At 38.4% G+C, this 13,703-nt stretch overlaps 1 long non-coding RNA gene across 1 annotated transcript in view; it reads right to left on the reverse strand.

Moving 5' to 3' along the window:
- LOC134539828 (uncharacterized) overlaps positions 1 to 13,703 on the reverse strand; it is a 42,265-nt gene that overhangs the window by 12,078 nt on the left and 16,484 nt on the right. Inside the window, exon 2 of the long non-coding RNA XR_010076353.1 lies at positions 4,726 to 5,062. This is a non-coding gene — a long non-coding RNA (uncharacterized LOC134539828). The remainder of the gene's footprint in view (positions 1 to 4,725; positions 5,063 to 13,703) is intronic.

Genomic DNA, 13,703 nt, shown 5'->3' on the forward strand with positions numbered 1-13,703 from the left:
GTTGGATTAATTGAATATAATTAGCTAACGACGAAGGTCATGCGGTTCTGAAATGACTAGCCTATACGTCTGATAATGACATGACTCTGTCTCATGGACTGAAGACAATTGTTCTATATGTGTGGCTTTGTACATGAACAGCATATAGGTTATTCAGATTATTGAAAAATTAGACTTTCATAATAGGCTAATCAGCACTGTATTAAATCGTTGGTCAGGTATATTGACTTAAGTTGTTTTTTGTAGAGTGAATGATTAATAAACTCCGCGAAAGGTAATGGAAAACAGAATCTAAAATTTATTTATAATTATAGTTACAACTGTCACTGGTCAAGAATCAAACCGTGGACAGGAATTCATCGATTCAATTTATATATTAATAATTGATTTTTTCGGAGACTATTGGAATTTTTCCCGCATTTCTAGCTAAATAATTACATGATTTCAAGATGGCGGCAGAATTTCAAGATGGCGGGAACCTCAGTAATAATTAATGATTACTGCACTGTAGCAGGTTAGAATAAAAATAGCATGATGGTAAGACGAGTAAACACAAGATGGTGTCCTCCAGCAGACGAAAACATGATGGAGGCAATGACCACTAGCATGTGGTAGCTCCTGAACATAAAATGACGGATCCATGATGGACGTCAAGGTCAAAGTCAAAAGGTCAAGGCCAAATTTCAAGGTCAAGGTCAAATTTCAAGGTAAAGGTTAGATTTTAAGGTCAAAGTTCCAGGTCAAGGTCAAATTTCATGGTCAAATTTGAAGGTCAAAGTTCAAGGTCAATGACAAAGTTCAATGCCAACAGACGAGGTTAAAAGTATGGTGAACAGATAATTATATTAACATGTCGCCAGCACACTCTAGCAGACGAAATCAATATGGCGGTCTCCAGCGGACGAAGACAAGATGGCGGACATGATGTCATACCAGCTGACGATGTATACCTTGATATTGGTGGTAGGTTAGTCTGTAGGTGGCTTCTGTGGAGGAAGGATCTGATGATTTTTTTTTGTTCTCCCCGGTTTTGAACCAAGGACAGGAATCGATAAAATCAATCAGAATTCTATTAAGTTAAATTTTCGATCAATATTGGAATTTTTCCCGATTTTCTAACATAAAAATTGCAAATTTCCAAGATGGCGACTAAATTTCAAGATGGCGACCATAATGGTAATTGCAACAGTGGTTTTTAAGATTTTTTATTATTTAATTCTATTTTGTAATGATATTTAAAATTATTTTCATTAAAATCGGATAATAAATAAAAAAGTTAAAGATGGCGGGCGTAACGGAAACTGCAACGGTGACGTCATTATCCATGATGACGTCAGAGGCTTATCGGAGGCTGTAGACATGGATGCTTAAGCCTACATATGGACATTTCTAACGACTAGAATTTTTGAGGACTAAAACTGGAATTTTTTCCTCGAAACGGGAATTTTTGTGACATTTTGAGTTTTTTTTGAGGAATTTTGAGGAATTTTTGAGTCCAAGATGGCGGCCGTGACGTCACAATCCAAGATGGCGGACACCGACACCGACACCACGCGCCAGCGCCAGTTTCAGTATGCCCATTTATGTACTACTACTACATTATTTGCCATAAGTCCCGTAACAGTAAATATAATATTGCGATAGTCTTGCAGTGCCTAGATAATGATATTTTCAGGCTAATGGTAAAAATATATCAAAAACTTAATTTTTCGAGTTACGATAGTCTTGTACTCAGGGGCGAAACAACAAGGGAGGGGGGGGGGGGGGCACGGGTATTTTGCCCCCCCCCCCCCCTCTGAAACCGTGAAGTGGGGGCAAACGGGGGCAAAGAAAGTGCTGTGTAATCAATTTTTATATAATAAAACTGCTTAAAGAGCACCATTTTCCACCTTGAAATACTAATTATCCCGGAGGAGGACCCCCCCACCCACCGCTTCAATAGGGTGGATCGATGATTCTTTATAAAAAGGTATATTGCCCCCCCTTTAGAAATTTAGTTGTTGCGCCCCTGTTTGTACTCAGGGTGCGAATTATCCATAACTATCTGTTGCAAAGTTAGAGAAACCTAACGAGGACTTGCTGCATGCAGGAATAGAAAGTTTCGTATGCGAAAAAAAAAGTTATAACAGGCATACTTTTTTTTGTTGAAACTGCATTCTTCATGACAGTTGTACCAACATATTTATTTAGAATTTCTTATATAGCCTTCGTTTCAGGGCCATTAAGCCTGGCCTGAAGCAGCCTCTAGACTTAAATAATAAAACAAGTTTAACGTCAATTGTTTTTTTAACTTTCTGGCAAATATGAAAATGTATGGTTTGCCATAGATTTCATAAAAATTTTCGACAGTGATTTTAATTGTCCATAACAGTCATCCCCGAGCAGTTAAGTCAGCTAGTAGAAACAAAAATATTAATTCTCATAGCTTCCTGGATAATTATTAAAAAAAAAAATTCATTGGTTCATAAATTTTGTAAGAATTTTAATGTGTTTTATATTTTGCTTTTACATCCCTGGTATCTGACCTCTATTCGTATTGGTAAGCAATGATCAAAATAACAACTACATATTTCTTATTTTCTTTTATGTTTGGAATTTTATAGACTGTAAAACCTTTAGGGCGAATATTAGAAATAAAAAAAATGTTTAAACATTAAGTCTTAATGATCTCCTTTTTTTGGTCTGAGAAAAGTTAACTTATTACCAGGTTTTTATTAATTAGGTATTTTGTCTGTCTGTCCGTCAGTTCGGTACAAATTTTAGCTATCGATTTTAAACTTGCTTCTTGATGAGATAGAGACTTGAAACTTAGAACATTGTTCATAACTAGGTAACAATGCAATATTAACTTTCTTTCTCGTTTGACTTGTTCGGTGCACATTCTTTTTTTTTTTTGTTTATCAATGCCCTCGGATGCGTGGCGTTACGCTACCAGCCAATTAACAGTACAGTGTTGCGGGATGCATAACGCAGTTTTGCGCGGGCGGTGCCTACATCATTGACTGCCATAGAAGTTAAAAACACTTCATAAACATTATGTAAAATTTCACCTAAATCTTATGTAAATTATTCAGATATGTTATTTGATGCTCTTTACCAATTTATTAAAATACAAACTTTACAAAATGAAAAAAAAAACTCTCTGAATTTTAAAATTTATTATTTATTTAGAGAAAAAAACAAACAATGGGGGAAAATGATAAAAAAACTTTATAAATAATTTATAATTTAATTAAAAAGACATTTAATTTACCCTTACTGTCAAACATATATTTTTATACAAACTGAACCAGCGAAACAGGGTGTGATGCGCTCTCTCTTCAGCCACGAAGAAACTCGTAAACAATATATAACTTCTTGGTGGAAAAGTACTCGGTTTATGGACTAAAAAGCATAAAATATTATTTAAATAAAACAAGTTTATTTACCATGTTTTTAAAACGGATTAAAATTATGAAATAATTTATCATAGCCCCGTACAGATTTCTAACCCCATTACAGATTGTCCTGAACATTTGTTATTGTGAAATTTTAATAGCTATAAAACTACTTGTAAACATTTAACTATAAAAAACCGTGGGTTGCATGCCCTGGAATAAAAATATTTCGCCTAGGTCACAAACAATTTTATTGCACTGCAAATGATATAAAACTGTTGTGTGATTTTTCTCAACGACAGCTACACTCTATAATCCTTACAATTGCATGCAAGCAACGTTAATTATGTATTTTTAAATCTTACAAATATTTCATAGCTATTAAAAATTCACGATCACAAATTTTTAGGACAATCCGTAAAGGAGTTAGGAGTATGTATTTCTTTATACTTTTTAGTCGTTTTTGAAAACGTGGATTTTAAAAAAAAAATAATTTAATTATTATTTTGTCTGTGTAGTGAAAACCTTCAAGAACATATAACCTAGATTGGGTACAAACGGTAATTATTCCTGGTACTCAAATTTTACAGAATAGGAGTCGTACAAGAGTGTTATAAAAAGTACAGGTTCTACAATATGTATGCAAGATAGTAATTTTTTTTAAATTTATGTACACGTAAACATTGAGCATGTTATATAAATATATACATGTAGTTTAGGAAATGATTTAGTTTTGACAAATATTATACAAAATTATATTAAATTAATACAAAGTTTTGAACTTTTAAATATTTTAGACACAACAATATAAACATGTGTATGAACATTGGCGATAATAATTTGTTATTTAAAATTAAATTTAATATCTCTTAGACATTTCTATCCAATATTCTATTAAAATTATATTTATTAAAAAAAATTATATATATATTTTTGTATACATGATATACATCGCGCATAAATGAGCTTAGATGAAAATACATATTTTTGAATATTGGGGGAAAATATTAAAAAAAATTAAAAACATACCAATGACTATGGTATTAGTATAATGATAGAGCAGGAGAGTTCTAGGTCAGGCAGCAGAGTCAAAGGTTAAAGGTGGCAGCCGGAACCTGGTAACTCCTGCTTTCCTCGGAACAATTTATACAGTTCTGCAACTTTCAGTTGCTATGACTGCTACAAATAATACAACGCTTACTTACATCCACACATTCAATGATCACGCCCTTACAGAAAGATATCTTCCCTCTCCACACCCGACACCGGCCTCTTTTTTAAAACCGTCCCTGGTGCCCCCTGATGCCCCCTGATGCCGCCTGATGCCGAGAACAACCTTTGCACTCACAGCGACGTGACGCGCGAACCGGGGCTGCCCATGTGGCCGCTCAGCGCCAGTGAGGTGGTTTACGGAGGCGACATCGGTGCAGATCAGCTGCTGATGCGGACAGCACAGTCAGTGACACCGTCATCAACGCCTGTCGGTGGCATCGAACCAGGAGCTCAGCTCGCGAAGAGTTCCACACCGTCGAATGCCGCCCATTACCTCTTGGCTTGTGGTCGGATGTCAAGGTTGGTAGAGGGAGGTTGCCTCGGCTGTGTAGCCAGCCGGCCGAGGGTGGGTGACGTCACTAGCAGTCCCGCAGCTGCCCGCCTGCCCGTTATCTGTCCGCCGCGTCCGGCCACTGCAACAAGTGCCGCGTCTCAAGAGGCCACTCCAGTGTTTCAGGGGCACTACGCAACCCGCGTTAACCTCATAAGATTCAATGCTATTTTCATTTTGCTTATAACTTGTTAACTAATATAGATTTCGAAATGATGCTTGCTTGATCTGTAAGAGAACGACACTCTTATCAAAGCACCTTTATTCAAAAACGTGCATAAATTATGGTTCAAACCTAGACAATACACTTATGCATATCAGTAAAGATCAGTATAAAACCATAATTTATGCACGTTTTTGAAAAAAGGGGCTTTCATAAGAGCATCGTTGTCTTACATATCAAGCAAGCATAATTTCGAAATCTATATTAGTTAATTAGTTATAAGCAAAATAAAAATAGCATTGAATCTTATGAAGTTAACACGGGTTGCGTAGTGCCCCTGAAACACTGGAGTGGTCTCTTAAAATAAACTGATAGATCGAACACGTGGTTAACACTATTACAACGACCCTTCCATAATTGTTCCATTACATTTATACTCGGTCTAATACTGATATGGCTGCCATTATTATAAATATTATTCCCCCCCCCCCCCAAATCGTAAAAAAGTAGGCTAAGTTAACACGCGGAAAACAAAGATTCCATTCATATGATGAGCACAAAAATTATTATGTACATAAAAATCCATTTCACATCACTGATGATTGTGAGTACCTTGCAATAAATACACAAAAAACAAGCATATGTGGAAACAATAAAATATCTCGGTACTCACCAAACATTGCAACCGTTGCATATTTGGTTTGCTCATTGATCGTCTGTAGTTTCCGATGTCGGATTATTTCTTTACTCTTAGAAATTAAAAAATAAAAATTAAAAAAAAAACATTCAGCATTAAGTTTTTGAGAGATTGCTTTAACACACGTGTAAATTAAAAAAAAAATTGAAAAATTGTTTAGTTGATATGCACCATATAAATATAAATTCTGTCTTTTTGATCAAAACTATACCTAATAAAATATTCCGAATGTCACTTTAGAAGTCAGCTATTTAATGCAGCATACAAATTCAGGTCTTAAATGCCTAAGTACTTCATGTAACAATTTTTTTTGTATTTTTTAATTTTTTTCCTCCCGTCGTCTGACATGGCACCAGAAGTTCTCTTGGTAGATTTTCGGGATTCTTCTGAAAGACACTTCATCCTTATGAATGTTCTTTGAAGAACAAAGGCTCTGATAATTTTCTTTGGAATATTATTTAAGGAAGGAGCAATCTTATCCACCAATTTCGTCACGACGCCTGGGCCTTTTAGAAGTTCTTTACAATGATAATTTTGGAATTCACACTCAAGCTGTTTTGCTTGACTTAACCATAGTTCAGACGGTATACACAATCCCCCATAAGACATATGTTTGACCCACGATGATGCAGTTGGTCCTAGAGTATTCGTCTCATTGCTACTTTCTAAGTAGGAGAACTCTGATTTGAGTTTATTTTGCCACCCAACCACAAAGGTATTCAAAAGCATTTTCTTCTAAATCAGTAGAAAATTTAAATTATGTTTGTGTTGTAATGATATCATCCGCAGTAACGTTTCCTTCAAGCTTGCATTCTTCTTTAAGAAAATTTGTTTTTGATTTTTTAGTTTCACTTACTGAATCAAAAAGACCGCTAAGTTTAAGCACTTTGCTTACCACAAATTCCGTGTCATCTGAAGCAGCAGTCGTATTTGTGTTTGTCCGTAGCACACCCTGGTTTTTTCCCTTAAAATTATCATCCTCAGGCGGTATAATGCGTCTAAAGGCGTGGGATGATAGTTTAATCCTCCACAGGTGCGAATCTGCGAAAACAAATTTTCAATAATGTTCTGATTAAGACGATGGGTCAATATCCTAACTAATACCATGTGTCAGTTTTAGATCTCTGTAAAGAAGCTGTAATGATTTCGTAGACACAATGACACCTTTCTGGAAAAGTTGCATAGTTTTATTTCCGCAGCAACGCCATTTACTTATTGTTTCAATAATTTTGTTTAAAATTTCGTCTTGAGCAGTTTATTTTTGGCCGTATGCTTTTCGGGATGGTTCGACAATATTATGGGGTATATAACAGTACATGGTGTCAAACCATTGGTCACACAGGAGAATAAAGTCTGCAGTTGCTTGTGCAACATTCTTGTCAATTCAGGGCAGTTTAGTTTTCAAAGCGATAACAGTGGTTCGCGACAATAATTCACTTGCTTTCCTTACATTCTGCCACTGCGTTTTTTCCACCGATATATGTGTCTTTGTTAGTTTGTGGCATATTTTGAGATCTGAGGATTCTTCGCATTTATAAGGGCTTCGAATGGTCCTTTATTAATGTGTATGTTAACAGGTAAATTGAACCCTGTATCTAAAAACCAATTCCTGATGAGTTTCAAAAGATGTGGCGGATCAGCAAACACATAAATTTTCTCGGTTTCTGCACTAGGGTGGTTAAAAAATGTCTTGTCTGTACTAATTCTTATTTCCTTCCAAAGGCCTACATTTCCTCCCCCAAGATCACTTACTATGGCTTGCACCACGAAGCTTATCAATTATTGACAGAAAAATATCTTTTGTCATTTTTGTGTCAAAATTTATGTAAAGTGACTGCTTCCATTTAGAAAACAAGCCTCGAGCCATTACAACTTGCATGTATGAAAAAGGTCCGACAACTTCATCTTTTTTCACATCGTATTCCAGAGTTCTGTTTACTTTAACTCCGTCAAATTGCAGGACTGCTATGCGTTCTTTATCAATCAGTTTTGATCCGGCAACTTCAAGATACTGAAACATGTGCTGAAGTAGGCCCTCACGCATTTCCAAAGATGATGTTCACCTCTGAAGCGTGGATATACCTGGCAAAGGGATATTAATTTTTTTCTTCAGAAAAAGATAGCAACGTTTGCTTAGGTACCTTAATGTAAACGCCAAAGATATTTCTTCATTAGTCCACCTCACATGTTTCCTTATTCCAAGAAGCAACCCCATTTGATTTTTTGTAAACAACGACGACAGCACTTGGAAACATTTTTTTTGATTCTTTAGAATCTATTACATTTTTTCTCTTCAGGTTATTATTTGTTTCTTTAATGTTTTAATATTTTTGGCGTCTGAGAGAAGTTTAGTTTCTAAAAGTAATATTTTATGTTTCAGAATTTCATTTTTTTTTTTCAGATTTTCTTCTTTATTTTCAACCTTTTTTCTAGCACTGAGGCTGCTTGATTCAATTACACTTATTTCTTGCGGTTCTTTTATCAGCTCTGTTGCAATTTTTTTTTGTTTTGTCTTGAATTGTACCGAGAATTACGTTCTACAGAATTTGTATCCTCCCGGTGAATATGATCCTTAGACAACAAATTTTGAGATGGTACAGCAGATTTCTTCAAAACTTTCTTCGGTTCAGTTTTTAACAGTTCAGCCTGTAGATCTCTTTCATAGTCCTCGACCATAAAATGATCTGAACAAACATAAGAAGTATCAGGATTGAATTTATCTTGTCGTTTGCAGCGTTGCACACATTGGCTTCTGAACACAATTTTTGGAAATCTGTGATATATGACGTTTTTTTGTTTTTTTCACGACGATTTTTACATTCAGCTATAGCACACCCAGTCCCGGGCATTTTACCACACAGCAAACTAGTATTGAACCTGCATTAATTTTAAAAAATATTCGTTCAAACGCAGAGCACTGCACAAGTTGACGTTTATCAAGCTAGGAAATAAAACTCTAAACACACACGCGAGGTACACATAAAGTAGCTGAATTCGTCGTGCACATAAAGATGAAACTAGAAGTACGCGTGTCATGAGCTCGCCTCTACGACAGTGTGTCCAGTTTTGTCGGGACGGAAAGATAAAGTTGTGAAAGCGCGCGCGTCTTGACTGGGGGACGGGACGGGAGCAAGGTCGAGGCGGTGTGCTGCACGTGACGTCACTTCGCTGCCTGCGCAGAAAGATGCGCGCCCGTCTGAGGCAACCACCTCTTCTACTAACCTTGGTTGGATGTCACCTTTTCGGCGATTTCGATGGGTTTTTTTTTTGTGCCTGTGATAGGGCGTGGCTACTTTGCCTTGCTGTTTGTGGATGATAGTTGAGTGGTGGCGGCTGGTGATGATGGTGAGTATGATGGCGTGGAGAACGCTTTGCTGCCTAGGTCCGCCAGTGGCCACAGCCGTGCACAGTACGAGCTCCTGAGGAGCCAACACACCCATGGCAGGAGGGGGGGAGAGGCCCTTCACATCAGCGGTGACACAAGAAAGAAAATTTACTCGGGCACGCTGGTAAAGAGGTAATCATCAGAGAGATTAGACCCAATTTATGTTTTATTTTCTGTTTTGTACTACCTGCCGGTTCTTATTACATTACTGTTCGTCTCTCAAACGAAGTCTTAGGACATGCCACATTTTCTGCCTGGTGATGTCGTAAGTAATTTCTGCAAAAAACATCAAAATGCTTACAAGTGTTCCAAACACAAAAATATTAAAAAAGTACTCCAGATGTTTCAATTCAAGTTGCATAAAACTTTTAGCTTGGATGGATTTTTTATTTTCAGATTCTATTCCAGACAAGAAATTTTTAATGAACTTACCAATTATTCCACTTTCTTGCATTGTTAGAAACTGTGAACTTATTTCGTTTAGGAATGGAAAGTTCTGTCGTGTCGGGAGAACGAAAAGAAAGCGTATTATGTATTCATTCATGACGTGAAGAAGTGGGTGATTATCTCTAAAGTTTTCTGAGCGCGAGGCGTAGTATTTTGCCAGATTTGCCTCTGCGATGGTGCTGAAGTTTCTGAAGTTTCTGACCATACCAATTGCCTCATCAGCTGTATCGACCAGCACAATACTTGACCAAAAACTATCCGAGAACTGGTTGTCGAAAACGTCCACGAATCCCTCGACGTCAAACTTGACGTCGTCGTTTTGGCCTCCGGGAAGAGCAATCTGTATGTCCCTTCCGAAAAGATCCTTCATCCGGTCGATTTCGTTTTCGTACTGGGGCACCATCATGTAGCTGAGGAAAGAGCCGCTGTACGCGTTGCTGAACACGATGTTGAATATTATGATGAACGTCAGGAACAGCCGTAGAGAGCTCTGCCGGGGAGTCTGGTGTATCGACCCCAACAGCAGAGTGCGGTACATCTCCAGACTGCCGAGCTGCGGGTACCGGCTGCGATCGAAGAGCGCGTGTTTGATCGTGGACAGCACAATCGCCAAAGACACAAAGGACAAGCACGAGGCCCACGTGTACCAGGTGAACGGCAGGACTGCGTTCATCCAGCGGGGGAGCGTCTCCGCCGCCGGGACCACGAACACGATCGGACTGCTGAAAATGGGATACGTCGATTTCTCCAACTGCCCCGCGTCGAACAAGATGTCCGCGTACAGAAATATGTCGAAAGTTTCCCCGGGCGCGTCCGGCATGGACCATCGGCCCAGTTGAACTGAGTTCCTTCCTTCGGTTCCTGTGACGATCGTGAAGTTGTATGGGGTCGTTGCGATCTGGAGCGCGTCGTAGAATAAGCCCCCGTGCGCGACGTCTCCGCTGTCCGAAATGTAGCTGTAGACGTACGGAGGCAAATCCGGGACTTTCACTCCTATTGGGTAACCTTTGGTATCGTACATTGTTTCATCACATAAAGATTCATGCGTGCATGTCGAGTCTAGAGACTTTCTTGTGAATACACCTCCATCTATAAATGGGTTGAAGCGTAGGATTTGAACATCAGCAGTGGCCGAACCAGAAGGTAACACGTCTTGTTCATAACTGAAAAGTAAGAAGGTTTTTAAAACTTCCAGTTTTATCCAAAAAATCCGTGGTATATCTTCGATACTCTCGGTAGATCCTCGAAATTTATTGGCAAGTACGAGAAAAAAGTAGTCTTGGCAATCCCAATGTCTGGACTCTGAAAAACCTACCGCAGATTCTATGAAGAATTCAGCTTCAGCGTCGTCCGAAATGATAACATATGCTTTCTTACCATGGACAGTTTCGTTTTCAAATTTTTTAAATTTTTTGGGCATATTTTGAGTGTTAATGTGAATGGGGTAAGCAGAATGCTTGTGAATGTCTATAACTATCTTGTCCGTGGTACGCGACGATAGATTGTTTGTTGTGATTTGAATAAATCTGACAGTATTCCCTAAAATGTGGTTTAAAACTATCGTTGATGCTGTAGAAATATCTAAATTCACCGGTTTTATCTTCTCTTCGATCTCTGACATTTTACTTTGGACGGCTGAATGTAATGTTAGAATCAAAACTAGCAAAAATTGTGTGTTCCTTTCCACAGTCTTCTTCATCGAGATGGTTTGAAAACTTTTCCTGAAACAAACATAAGTTTTCAGAAAAAAATTAAATCTAACTTACATAAAATTCAAAACATTTTTCTAGTCATCTTTTTAGTCGGAAATACTTTCACTGGTGAATGTTTCTCTTTTTGTTGGATTGCCTTTTGCTTTTAATGTATAAAGCTTAGTATGCTAAATATTTTGCCTACTAATGTATACATGTGGAAAATAGGATGTAAGGATATTTGAACGTTTAAATGTTTAGTTCTCATTGTTTAGTTCTCAATCACTTCTTTAATACTGCATGTAATTAGACAATATTTTACTAACATCTTGCTCTTGTCCTGGGTAAAAACAAATGCTACAAAATTATGAAAATTCCAACTCTAAAGGAGTGAAAAAATAGTGAAAAAAATAGGTGTTATAATAGAAACTCGCTTTCGCTCGCGAGGGCGTTTGCACTTAACTCCTCCCTCCCCCTCAATTTGTCAGTTTATATATAATATATAGTGGAAAATATGTTTTGTGTTTTTTTACTGTAGTTATATTATACAGGACTAAACGCACTTCCAATCGACTAAAATACGTAAAATTCGAAAATTGTAGATGCCGCTTAAACATAAGGGAAAAAAGGTTTAAAAAAACACAAAATTTAGTTTTATAACAAAATTTTTTACTTACTTATAACTGATAATGCTTCGATAAATCACAATTGGGTCTAAATTATATATCTAATCTGTCAAATTGATCATTTTAAAACCAATAATAAACATACATACTTACTCTATAATCCACCATTTTACCATTTTGCGAACTGAAACCCCTAAGAAGAGAAAAAAGGGCTAAAAATAATTATACAGGATGTACCAAAATTCATGTTACAACGCTTGAGGGTAGAAAGCTCTTATTATTTGTAACCATTTATGCCAATAAACATGTTGCCGGAAAAGCGTAGTTAAGCCCCTGTAGCCCCAGAAAGAGTCAGCGTAGGCAACCTATTGGGTTTTGTGCGAGACAGACGATGCTATGGTGAATTACGTGTTTACGACGCCGGGCAGCGCTCGAGAGGGCTGTACGATGTCGAATGCTGACCCCCGCCCCTTTTTACTGCCGTTGGTGGCGCCCTCACCTCTTTTTTATTTTCCGTTAGTGCCGTGCCATAGCTCTGCGCAGCGTGACATCGCAGTGTCGCAGTGTGTTTTGATATCACTGGCGGTCTGTCGTTGACTGTTCTGTCGTACAAGCAAACTCATGGTGTCATTTCTTTCGCTGTGGTTCTGAATAGGGTGACGTTTTAGTGGAGCTCAATGGAGTACACGTTTAGTGAGTACACGGACATGCTGCTTGTTTACGGGAAAGCTAGACAAAATGGACGAGCCGGCCGTCGTCTGTACGAAGAACGATATCCGGGTCGTAGGATTCCAGCTCACACCATGTTTGCAAGACTTACTCATCGAATGCGTGAAACTGGTATATGTGCCGTCACAAGACCAAATGCTGGTGCTCCACGCAGGGTTCGTACTCCCAGTTTTGAAGAAGATGTACTTCAGAGATTTTAGGAGAGTCCGGATACAAGCACAAGGGCAGAAGGTTCCGATATGGATGCTGACAAAATGGCTGTTTGGCGAGTTCTTCATGAGCAACTCTTGTACCCGTACCACCTTCAAAAAGTGCAACACATGGGTCCGGCGGACTATCCTCTTCGCATGACCTTTTCTTGTTGGTACATTCGAAGAGTATTGAGGAACCCCGAGTTAGCGGTTTTATTAAGCGATGAAGCCAAGTTCACTCAAGACGCTATTCTCAATTCGCACAACAGTCATGTTTGAAATGATGTAAATCCGCATGCAATGTGTGTTACAGCTCGCCAGGAACGTTTTTCAGTTAACGTGTGGGCCGGTATTGTTGACGGCGTACTCATCGGGCCTTTTTTCTTCCGCCACGACTTACCGGCGCCGGATACCTCCACTTCCTTCAGAACGAACTACCAGGTCTTTTTGAAGAGGTTCCACTGCATTTACGACGTGTGATGTGGTACCAACATGACGAGGCACCACCTCATTTTTCCCTGAAAGTGCGAGAGTATTTAAAATAAACATTTCCAAACCGATGGATTGGACGAGCGGGCCCTGTCGCATGCCGCCAAGGTCACCGGACCTAACCCCGTTAGATTTCTTTCTGTGGGGTTACGTAAAAGGGCTTATCTACGCTACGCCAGTAGAAACGGTAGAAGAGCTTACACAGCGAATCATTGAAGCGTTCGAAATCATAAGGTCGACTCCACACATGCTCCAGCGTATTCGTGAAAACATGATTTGCCGTTGCCACCTCTGTGTCGCTCAAG

Source organism: Bacillus rossius, chromosome 16 (genome assembly GCF_032445375.1).
Source record: "Bacillus rossius redtenbacheri isolate Brsri chromosome 16, Brsri_v3, whole genome shotgun sequence".
In the NCBI taxonomy this organism is placed as follows: Eukaryota; Metazoa; Arthropoda; class Insecta; order Phasmatodea; family Bacillidae; genus Bacillus; species Bacillus rossius.